The following is a 10,036-nucleotide window of genomic DNA, read 5'->3' as shown; positions in this document are numbered from 1 at the left end:
CCAAGTATGTGCTTACTTTGCTTCTTGGGTAATCCAACCCTATGTCTAACATATGTCTTGAAGGACCAACACAATTCCATGGAGACAGGCCAGATGGCAGGGGGGCAGGAACAAGAGGGAAAGTTCTTTTCACTTAGTATTTTTCTTCAGTTATGAATTTTGTACCTATGCACACACTACTCAAACAAGATAAAACATCTCAAAATATAAATTAACCAACTTTTTAAACTAAAGCAATTCTCCAATTTTTCTGGTACCAAAAAGTTTCTCTTCTGATTGGACAAGATGTTCTAGCTTAAGTCTAATCAAACCACTATGTTGCAGGAGATGGTAACAACCCTGGGATAGAATTGTATTTAAGCTTCCTTTAAAAATCAAGTTGACACAACTACTCCACAAAATGGCAGTTGATAGCATATAACTGGAGGGACTGGTAATGCAAATAGCAATTAAAAGAACGGTTAGTAATTTGTGTCCACTCAGAGGGGGCTTGGAAGAAAGACCTGGAGATCTACTCCCAAAAAATCAGATACTGAAAATCCTCTGGAGCTCAGTGCTACTCTGATATGCATGGGATCACCATGGCCAGAGGCAATTCAACAACCATTTGACAATCAAGAGGTGACTCTAATAGCTCACACCCATTTTAGAAGAATAACAAACAGCTTTGCTTCAGTTGTATGTTTTCTGCTTTATCTTCATCTAAAAGTTAGCAGTCTCTCTTGCTTTGTTTTTCCTTACCCACCTCTTAATCCGAAGAAATTTCATTTTTTTTGAGGTTGTTGTTGCTGCCCATCGTGTTTGCTCACTACTCTTTTTGTCATCAGCAGATCGCCTCATCCTCCTCCTGTGGAGTGGCTGGGGGGCTTGAACTCCAGACCTCATGATTAGTAGTCCAGTGCTTACCCAACAATGCCACCAGGGCTCCTGGAGTATCTGCATGAACTCAAACCTTCAATCTTTCTGTTAGTTGTCAAGTCCATGAACACCACCCATGCACACTATTTCTTGCTATATTTTTAAGTGAATCATAGCATGTCCCTTAACAATAAATGCTGAGCTTATGTTAAGTAAAGGGTGCCACGATCTCCTGATCCAAGTTCCATTCACGGATTCTGGCCCATGTTATAAAAATGAGTTGAGGCTGATGGGGCTCTATGTCCCTCGTAGCTCAGAAAGGCTGTAGTGCCCAGAACACGAGCAAATCTGTGGTTCCTGTGAAGGTAGAGTCAACGTGGTCTGTGGGCAGAGCTGTGCAGCCCTAGACAGGCAGAGAGCAGGCATAGCCTCCCAGAATCACCTCCCCCTTCCCCGCTGTACACTCCAATGCAAATGCACCTTCTTCTTGGCTGTGAAGGCACTGGAATTGGTGGAAACAGATGCTGTAATCTGAAGATGCTGCTGTTCTCACTGAACCTGAAGACTCCCTTCAAGGGCAGTAATGAGAGGATCGGAAGCTCATGTGGGTTGCAGACTTCTTGGGAATGTAAAATAACAAAAGGACTGCCTTGGGAAGTGGCTTTGCAACCACAGTGCAAACAGAGAACAAAAGAAGTTGAATAGGAGAAGGGATTCTTGGTTTGAGACACACACACACAAGGATATCAGAAATAGGGGCATTTGGGGCTTTGGGATGGTGTAGATGCCACAGGAAGTTACATGAGAGTCCACATTCAGGCCTTATGAGAGCTGCCAGTGCTGGGCTGCCAATGGAAAGGTTGGTGGTTCAAACTCACTGGTAGCTCACCAGGTAGGTGTAATGCTTGATGAGACTGTCTGTAAAGATTTACTCTCAGAAACCCTGGGGAGCAGCTCTACTCTGCTCCAGGGTCTACAAGAATCCAATTACACTCACTGGCAGTGGGTTTTTCTTGTTGGTGGTGATGGTGTCCATTAAAGGGACAGAGCACCTGAGAACAAGTAAAAACCACACCCAGGCAAGGGGTGCAGGCAGCAAGCTCTGGCATGCCAAATTGCCACCAAACAAACCCCAAAGCCAACAGAGCTTAGAGAGGACTCGCACAGAGCATTTTTCACTTCCTCTGGAAAACTGCTACTGAGGTGGCCAAGAGGACCACAGAAGACATAGGGAGGTGGGTTTTTCAGGAGTGTTTCTGGACAGGAGGTGAAGGGAACAGAGGATCCGACGGAAAAGAAGCATTGCTATTCATGACTGAATAATACTCCGATCTGTGCGATACCACATTTTGTTTATCTCCTCATCAGTTGAAGAACACTAGGTTGTTTCTGCATTGGCTGATGAGCAATGCTGCAGTGTTATGTGCTTTTAATCTTCAATGCGGAAGATACTCAGGCGAATTAATCATTCGGGGATGAGGATTTTGTACCGATTTTAGTTGCTGAAAGGAATCCTGGTGGTGCTTGGGGCTGGGCGTTGGACTGCTAACCACAAGGCTGGCGGTTCTAAACCACCAGTTGTCAAAGAGAAAGAGAAGGCTATCTGCTCCTGTCCAGGTTTACAGCCTCAGAAAGCACATATGAGCCCAAATTGACTTGTCTGTGGTGGGTTCGGCTCTTTTAGGTACTAAAGCCAAGTCCAGGTAGGATAAGGGAGCATTGAAGCTGACTCCTGAAGCAGTGAGGCTCAGAAAGTCTCTGTCTCATGAAATATTAGCACAGAAACGAAGAAACTGTCCGTCCCACTAAACTGATTTCCTACTTACTGTTTACTTAATAGTGGCTGGCCCTTTGGTATTAGAGATTTATTTCTTAATAGGAATGTCTCAGAGCCCATGATAGAATGCCTATATTCTTGACAGGTGTTACATAGTAAACCCTATTGACTATGGATGTTTGAGGGTATTAGCTCCCACCCCTGCAGAGTTCTGAGGGTAGAACTTTGCATAGGTAAGCCTTGATTGAGAGGGGGAGAAAATGAAAATGCTGGGGTGTATGGCAAGTACCTTGGCTTCTCTGGACCGAGTCCCTTGTCTGTAAACACGAAACAAGGATTGGAGTTTCTGATCCAGCTTTCAAGTTTCCCATTGAACTCTAAAGTACTTCTTGCAGGAGGGAAAGAGGACCAGTCCCAGGAGGCTGACTGATGTGAAAAGACAGATTTTGCTTACTTTAGACCTTCCAGGTTAAAAACCGAAACAAAAGGAAATTCTTATTTTGATTTGGACGTCATAATATGGAGACAGTGTGTTGATTTTTGTAATGCATCCACAACATCCTGTTTGAAGATAAGAATTAAAGAGAGAGCAAAATAGCTACATGATTTCTATTAAGAGACAAGCAAACCAGTGGCTGGCAATTCTTACCCCACTTATGGTCACCTCACCCACTGGGTTCGGGTTGAATGTGCTCTGTAAGGGTTAATTGGCTGTGGGTCTGTTGTTGTTGTTGTTTTTGCTGTTAGTTCCCCCTTTCTTCTGAGGTGCCCCTAGGTAGACTTGAACCTTTCATCTTTTGGTTGGCACTTGAGCATGTTAACTATTTTTGCCTCAGAGATTCCAATTTAGAGACAGATAGTCCTGACCCCTCCAAGATGTGAACTGAGTGGCATTTCACTAACTGCTGCATGGGCTTCTTTGGGCTGGATACAGCCTGGCATCTGGCCAGTTGGATTTGCTGTGATTTCTTTTTGAAGAATAAAGCCTGAGCCCAGGATGCCGTTAAGTAATTGTTTCTAAGAATAGGGATGCCCTGAGAAGTTGGACAGAGCTCCAGGCACAGGAGTGCAGAGCAACTCCCCTGCCCCACAGCTTCTGGGGGATGCTGTGAGAGGCTACCATGCTGACATGTGCAGTGGGCACTGCAAGAATGCCGCAGCTTCTCCCAAGCCAGACTCTCAGCAGATGTTGGAGAGACCAGGTGGCCTAAGGAGGCGGGTAATTTTAGCAGTCATCTTTCCCAGGCCTGGAGCTACTGTCAACATCTCCGACAGCAGCACAGAAATCAACCTGGATTTCCCAAAGAGCAATGCTGGGTGTCCTTAACTGTCCCCCAAATGCTGAAGCTTGTACCATCTTCATTTTTAGCGTGGAGAAGATAGGGAAGGAGAGAGGTGATCAGGGATGTTGCTAATACCGTGACAGATACTTATGCATCAGGCTTACATTCACATTTCCGAACTCATTTACCATTTGGAAGTAGTGCCTTGGTTAATGCCAACCCTGTGTCACCTGACAGTTCAGAATGAGACCTTGAGATTCTGAGAGAGGCCAGAAGGAATGAACCACAAACATGTCACAACAATGTGATGTTGTCTATTTATTCTTAAGGGCTTTCCTAGCAGACCAAACTTGGGGCAATACTGATTCCTGGCAAAACCCTGTGGGTTCCAGAGCCTGTAACTGTTTATGGGAGTAGAAAACCCAGGCTTTCTCCTGTGGAGGATTACAGACCAAGTCACAAGTACACCACCACTAGGGCTTTGCTACCTGCCTAAGAAACACCATCTTAGCCCAAAGAACTTCAACAACTGAGCCCCGATCTTGCTAGTACCATTATACACAGAGCCCTTGGTTCAGGAAGGGCAGCATTTTTCACTGCAATTTTGAGCTAGAGCTAAACATGAAATTCATATTTAATGTACACAAAATTGAAACATCACCGGTCCTGAAACATCACAATACTATTGAACTAAGGATGATTTCCAAAGTATGTATGCCTCTCCCTTATTATGTGTGTATGTGTGCTCACAATAGAATGCACAAGATGTGGGACAGGCTGATGGCACTTTGTGGCATGCCCATGAGAGCTGAACATGTTAGAACCATTTCAAGAAAGCCCTGAGTGGACAAAGTGACACCACTGAACTACGAGGAGGCCAGACCCTCTGGGACACACTTGCCTGAGCCTCAGTTTCCTCCTGCACAAAAGGAGAAGCTACTAGGTTGTCGCTCTCAGTTCTCTGATTCTGTAATAGCACACACAGTATTTATTCCCCAAAAGTTTCTGCTGGAGGAAAATCACGGTTTCACTTTTCCCGAGGTAAAAGAGTTCATGTTAGGTAATAAAATGCTGCACTGCCTGATCTGAGGGAGCGAGTGCTGCGATGATACAGACAAGGTACTATTTTTCTCAGTCATGATGTAGGTCACAGCTTCCTCAGATTGGCTGTTGCCGTGGCAACCAGAGCGCTTGCCTTTGTACAGGGACTTGGAATACTATTCCTCAAGGTAAAGGAAACAGTCAGAATCCCATAAAAGACGCCTCTCTGCCACCCAGCGCACCCGCCACCCTCTGTCCTCTTCTGCCTTCCCCTCCAAAGGAGAGCCAATATGATCTAATTTTTTTTTAAGGACCCACTTCCTTTTCTGGAAAAAAAATTTTTTGATGTCAGTAACCATCCCTTTCCTGGAGGGCTTCTGGAACTAGATACAGCCAGTGCTCCATACGGTCTTAGAAGAATCAAATTCATGGCAGATTATCGAGGCTCAGCACACACGCCTTTCCTGTGGTACACTGAGGGCACACTGAGGTACACTGAGGGCACGGTGTGAACCTCGGTGAAGATCAAACAGGCCCAGCCCTCACTCCAGGCTCCTGACGTGGTGCCTCATCCCCGCCCTGTAAATTATGGAGGAGGGCGTCTGTGTTGCTGCCAGGCTCATCGAGGAGCGAGAGTGCATAGCCTTGTCAGGGAACGCTGTATTTATTATCTAAGAGCTACTCTTTGGAGCTCTCCGTGCTGACAGAGGGATGGTATTCAAACGAGTCTGGCAGTTCCCTGATTGATGTCTGCAAGCCCTTACGTATCTTTTCACTTGAAAGATACCCAGGGGTTGAACTGGCCACATGAAGAACACATTGAGACCCCAGAGGGTCGGAACTCTGCAGGACGGCCTTGTTGATCCAGGGCTTGTCAAATGTTCCAGGGTTGAAAGGGTGCAATCTTACCACTTTTATACTCGTCGGTTTAGTGGGAAATCATTTCGCCTTTCTTATCCGATAGATTTCCGCTTCTCACAGGTTCTGGCTTTCACAGCTTGTACTGTATAACCCAAGAGCAAGAAGCCCCTGGTAATGTCCACCCTCCCCGCAGACATTGGAGCATGCAAGGCAACGCAGACCAGGCTTGTTTCTTTCTGGAAGTCCGCGCACCACCCCCCAGACTGCGAGGTCAGTTTGTGCAAGTCGTTACTAGTGAAGGGTGAGGATGGGCGACCTGAAGAAACACGTACCCGAGGCAGACTGCTGTTTAATTCAGGGGACAGTTACCTTCAAATCCACGCGACTCTGATTAGAGAAGATTCGATTATGTGCTTCCAGAGGACTAATCAAGAATGCATGGCTAGGACAGTCAGACAGATTTAGCTCCGAACAATGTTCGAAACCTGTTAATGTTTATACTATGCCAACTATTGTACATGTTTGTAAACATATACACCCTCATCAGAACCCTATCGTGAGGGTGCTGTCCTCTTCATTTCCATTTCATAAATGAGAAAGCCAAGAAGCAGGCTGCTAACTTGACATGGCTTTTTGATAGGACTACAATCTCTAGGGTTCAGTCCTAAACCCAGGTTGGTAAGAGAATTCTAAGATGGGCTCAAGATTCCTCCACCTGGTGTGCAAGTCTCTGTAGGCCTCCCAAGGCATAAGGGTGAGAATTTAATGAGATTCCCAACATCATTGCTGTTAACTGCCTTTGAATCGATTGACATGGTAACTAACCCTGTGTACAACAGGGCAAAGCACGCACTGCTCAGTCTGCTCCCAGTTGAGCCGCTGCATCAATCCACTTTACTGAAGGCCTTCGGAAGAGCCCTAGTGGGGGAGTGGTTACTTGTTGGGTTACTAACTGCAAGGTGTGGTAGTTATACAATTTCCTGTTAACTTGATAAATAAGAATGAAGGGGTGGAGTCTAGCCTATCAATCAGGTCACAAGCTGATTGTGGTCCCTCCTGGTGGGCATGGCCTTCCCATGAGGATTCTGAGACTTCCTCTCTTCTTCTCTGGAGGTGGGGTACATACACACTCTCTCTCTCCTTTCCTTTTCCTGCTGAAGAGACACACTCAGGAGCCAGAGGAACCACGTGGAGATGCTTCCACAGCCGCTGAATACACCAGACTTTCTACCCACTGGCTGGTGATCTTCCTGCATTCAGCATCATTGCCTGTGCTGTGTGAGTCTCAAGAGGAATCCACCGCCTAATATTGGAATTATGGGTTAATATCAAAATGAAGGACTTGATTGGGATAGACTAAGATGTTTTATTGATGCATAACTGCTTCTGCATATAAAGTTCTCTCTTACACATATATGAATGTCTCTGGATTTGTTTCTCTAGTCAACCCGGACTAACACACAAGGTCAGCAGTGTGAAACCATCAGCCCTTTCTTGAGAGAAAAGGATGGGTCTCGCTACTCGCATAAAGAACTAGTCTTGGAAGCTCTCAGAGGGCAATTCTACCCACCCTTACAGGGTCGCTATGAGTGCAAATAGACTGGATTGCAGTGAGTTTTCTCTATGTTGTTCACCTAAGTTACCAAGCATGCTGTCCTTTTTCAGGGACTGCTCTCTGCTGGCAACATGTCCAAAGTCTGTGAGATTAAATCTCCCTATCCTCATGTCTAAGGGGAATTCTGGCTGTACTTCTTCCAGAACGGATTTATTTGTTCTTCTTTAAGGCAATACTCTTCACCAACACCACCGTTCAAATGCATCAACTCTTCTCTGGTCGCCTTTCTTCATCTCCAACATGAGATTATTCTGTACGGCACAAGTGAAGAAATTTTGCACAAGGAGCTAAGAATCCTACTTAGGTATTTTTGAGTTAACCCACAGAGACACGATCCTGAGTGGACCTGAATTAATCAGATAGGCTGTTAAAAGAGGGAACTCAGAGGTTCGGCTCCTGACTTTCCTTTGCGCTCTTTGTTTTCTAGCTGTAAGTAAGTGGACCCTGCCACCAACCCCGGGAGCCTGGAGGAAGACCCAGCCTCAGACGACATCCAGCCCCAGCTCATATGCTAGATTAGAATCTCTTGAGATCTAAAGTAGACGACCCAGACTCCTGCCCAATAGAAATTATTAGATAATAGCTGGGTGTTGTTTTAAGTTGCTAAATGTGTAGTCATTTGTTACCCAGCAGCAAAAAAAAAAACCAACAAAAAACAAAGCAGGCTTGCCTAACATCATATATATGCTCTTGTTAAGTAAGCAGAAATTAACTTCCTCAAAATGGAGCTTTCAACCAATCAGGTTTGCCTCCACAAGGAAATGATGGTCTCTCCCTCTCCATAGATCTATTCTTGTCTTCTGACAGAGATGTGATCATTTCATATGTGTCCTTTGTGTGACTGAGTTATTTCACTCAGTATAATGTCCTCTAGAACAATCCACATAATAAGATGTTTCAAGGAGTCATCATCACATGATGTATATGTTCATCATAGATACAACATATATTGTATATATGTAATCCATTTAATTTGTTCATCCTTTGATGATGAACACTTCAGGTTATTTCTATCTTCTCCCTGCAATGAAGATTTAAGGGAGTACCCACCTCAAGAAAAAACACCCCAGTAAAAATCTCTGCTGGGCAGAGCTTTCGTCGTATGCCTTTTTCCAGCTATCTGAGCATTGAGCAACTTGCTCTGAGTTAGTGCACCCAGTGGCATTGCCTGGGAAGGTTCTCTCTGGTCATTGTGAATTCTTTTATAAAAGCAGTTTCACTCAAACCGCGTGTGTGTGTGTGTGTGCGTGTGTGTGATGGCCGATTTAAGAACAGCTTGCAGCTGTGAAATTTTGTTTCCTGCTCAGGAAAAATGCCACAGAAACTGTTGTGATGTTGAGCACAGCTTATGAGGGCAGCACTATGAGTGGTTTTCTTGTTTCCAAAAGGGTGAAATGTTCATTGATGACAAACCTGGTTCTGGACATCTGACCAGCTTCCCAAATGGATGAAAATATCAACAAAATCCATGCACTTGTGCTCGAGACCGGTGACGGGCTGTTGAAGACATGGGGATGTTATCTGGACTATCTTGGAGCTTGGTTCAGAAAATTTTAATCGAAGATTTGGGAAAGAGAAGGGTCACTGAGAAATGTGTGCCTCAAGTTCTGCTTGACCAGGAAAAAGAGCATTGATTGGAAACATGCCATGCTTTGAAAGAACAGCTCCGAAGCTACCAGGACTTTTTCCCCAAGGTCATCACTGTGGACAAGACATGGTGCTATTCTTATGACATGGAGAGCAAATATCAAATCAATCAAGCCAGTGGAAGACACCCTCATCACCTTGCCCCCAAAATGCTTGTCAAGTGAAAGCAAAGACCAAGATGATGCTCATTTGTTTTTATGATGTTCATTCAAACAGGTCAGATTGTTAATCACGCTTTCTATTTAGAGGTTCTGAAAATATTGCATAACAGTGTATGACAAAAAGGGCCTGATTTGTGCTAGACAGGGTCTGGTTTTGCCACCATGAAAATGCAATTTTTTGCCACCAGTTTTTGGCAAAATGCTCATGCCTCTCTTGTCCCGTGCTTACTCACTTGATCTCACTCTGTGCCACTTCTTTTTCTTTCTGAGAATGAAGAGGGACATGCAAGGACAACAATTTGACAACATAGAAGAGGTGAAGAAAAAAAAATAAGGGAGGTGCTGTCAGCCATCCAAACAGATGAGTTTGAAAAAATGTTTCCAAGAATGGAAGTGCATATTTCACAAGAGTATTACATGTAATGGAGAATATTTTTAAGGTTCTCATGAAGCAGGGAACCAATAGACAGGTCTGTGGGGCCAGCTCCAATCCCAACCATGTGGACACCCCCTGCTCCCCTCCCAAAAGAATGCACTACAGAGGACAGCACTGCGGGTACAGCTCAGGGGGAGGAGCACCTCTAATCAGAGCACCTCTAATAGGAGCTAACAAAGAGGGAAGGAGAGAGAGTGGAACACTTCCTTGCCCACCAAGCCCAAGGACAGTATTCCTCCTCAGAGCACCCAGTGCACAGAGAGGACCATAGGGGCAGCCCCACCGTGAGACAAGATGTCCCTCAGTGGCCCATAGTGCTACGAGGGACAATACTGGAGACACAGTGTGGGAATTGTG

Source organism: Echinops telfairi, unplaced genomic scaffold (assembly GCF_000313985.2).
Source record: "Echinops telfairi isolate 266 unplaced genomic scaffold, ASM31398v2 ScPeMD7_31;HRSCAF=116, whole genome shotgun sequence".
Lineage (NCBI taxonomy): Eukaryota > Metazoa > Chordata > Mammalia > Afrosoricida > Tenrecidae > Echinops > Echinops telfairi.
The sequence above is the reverse complement of the archived record's forward strand: the minus strand, read 5'-3'. Positions refer to the sequence as shown.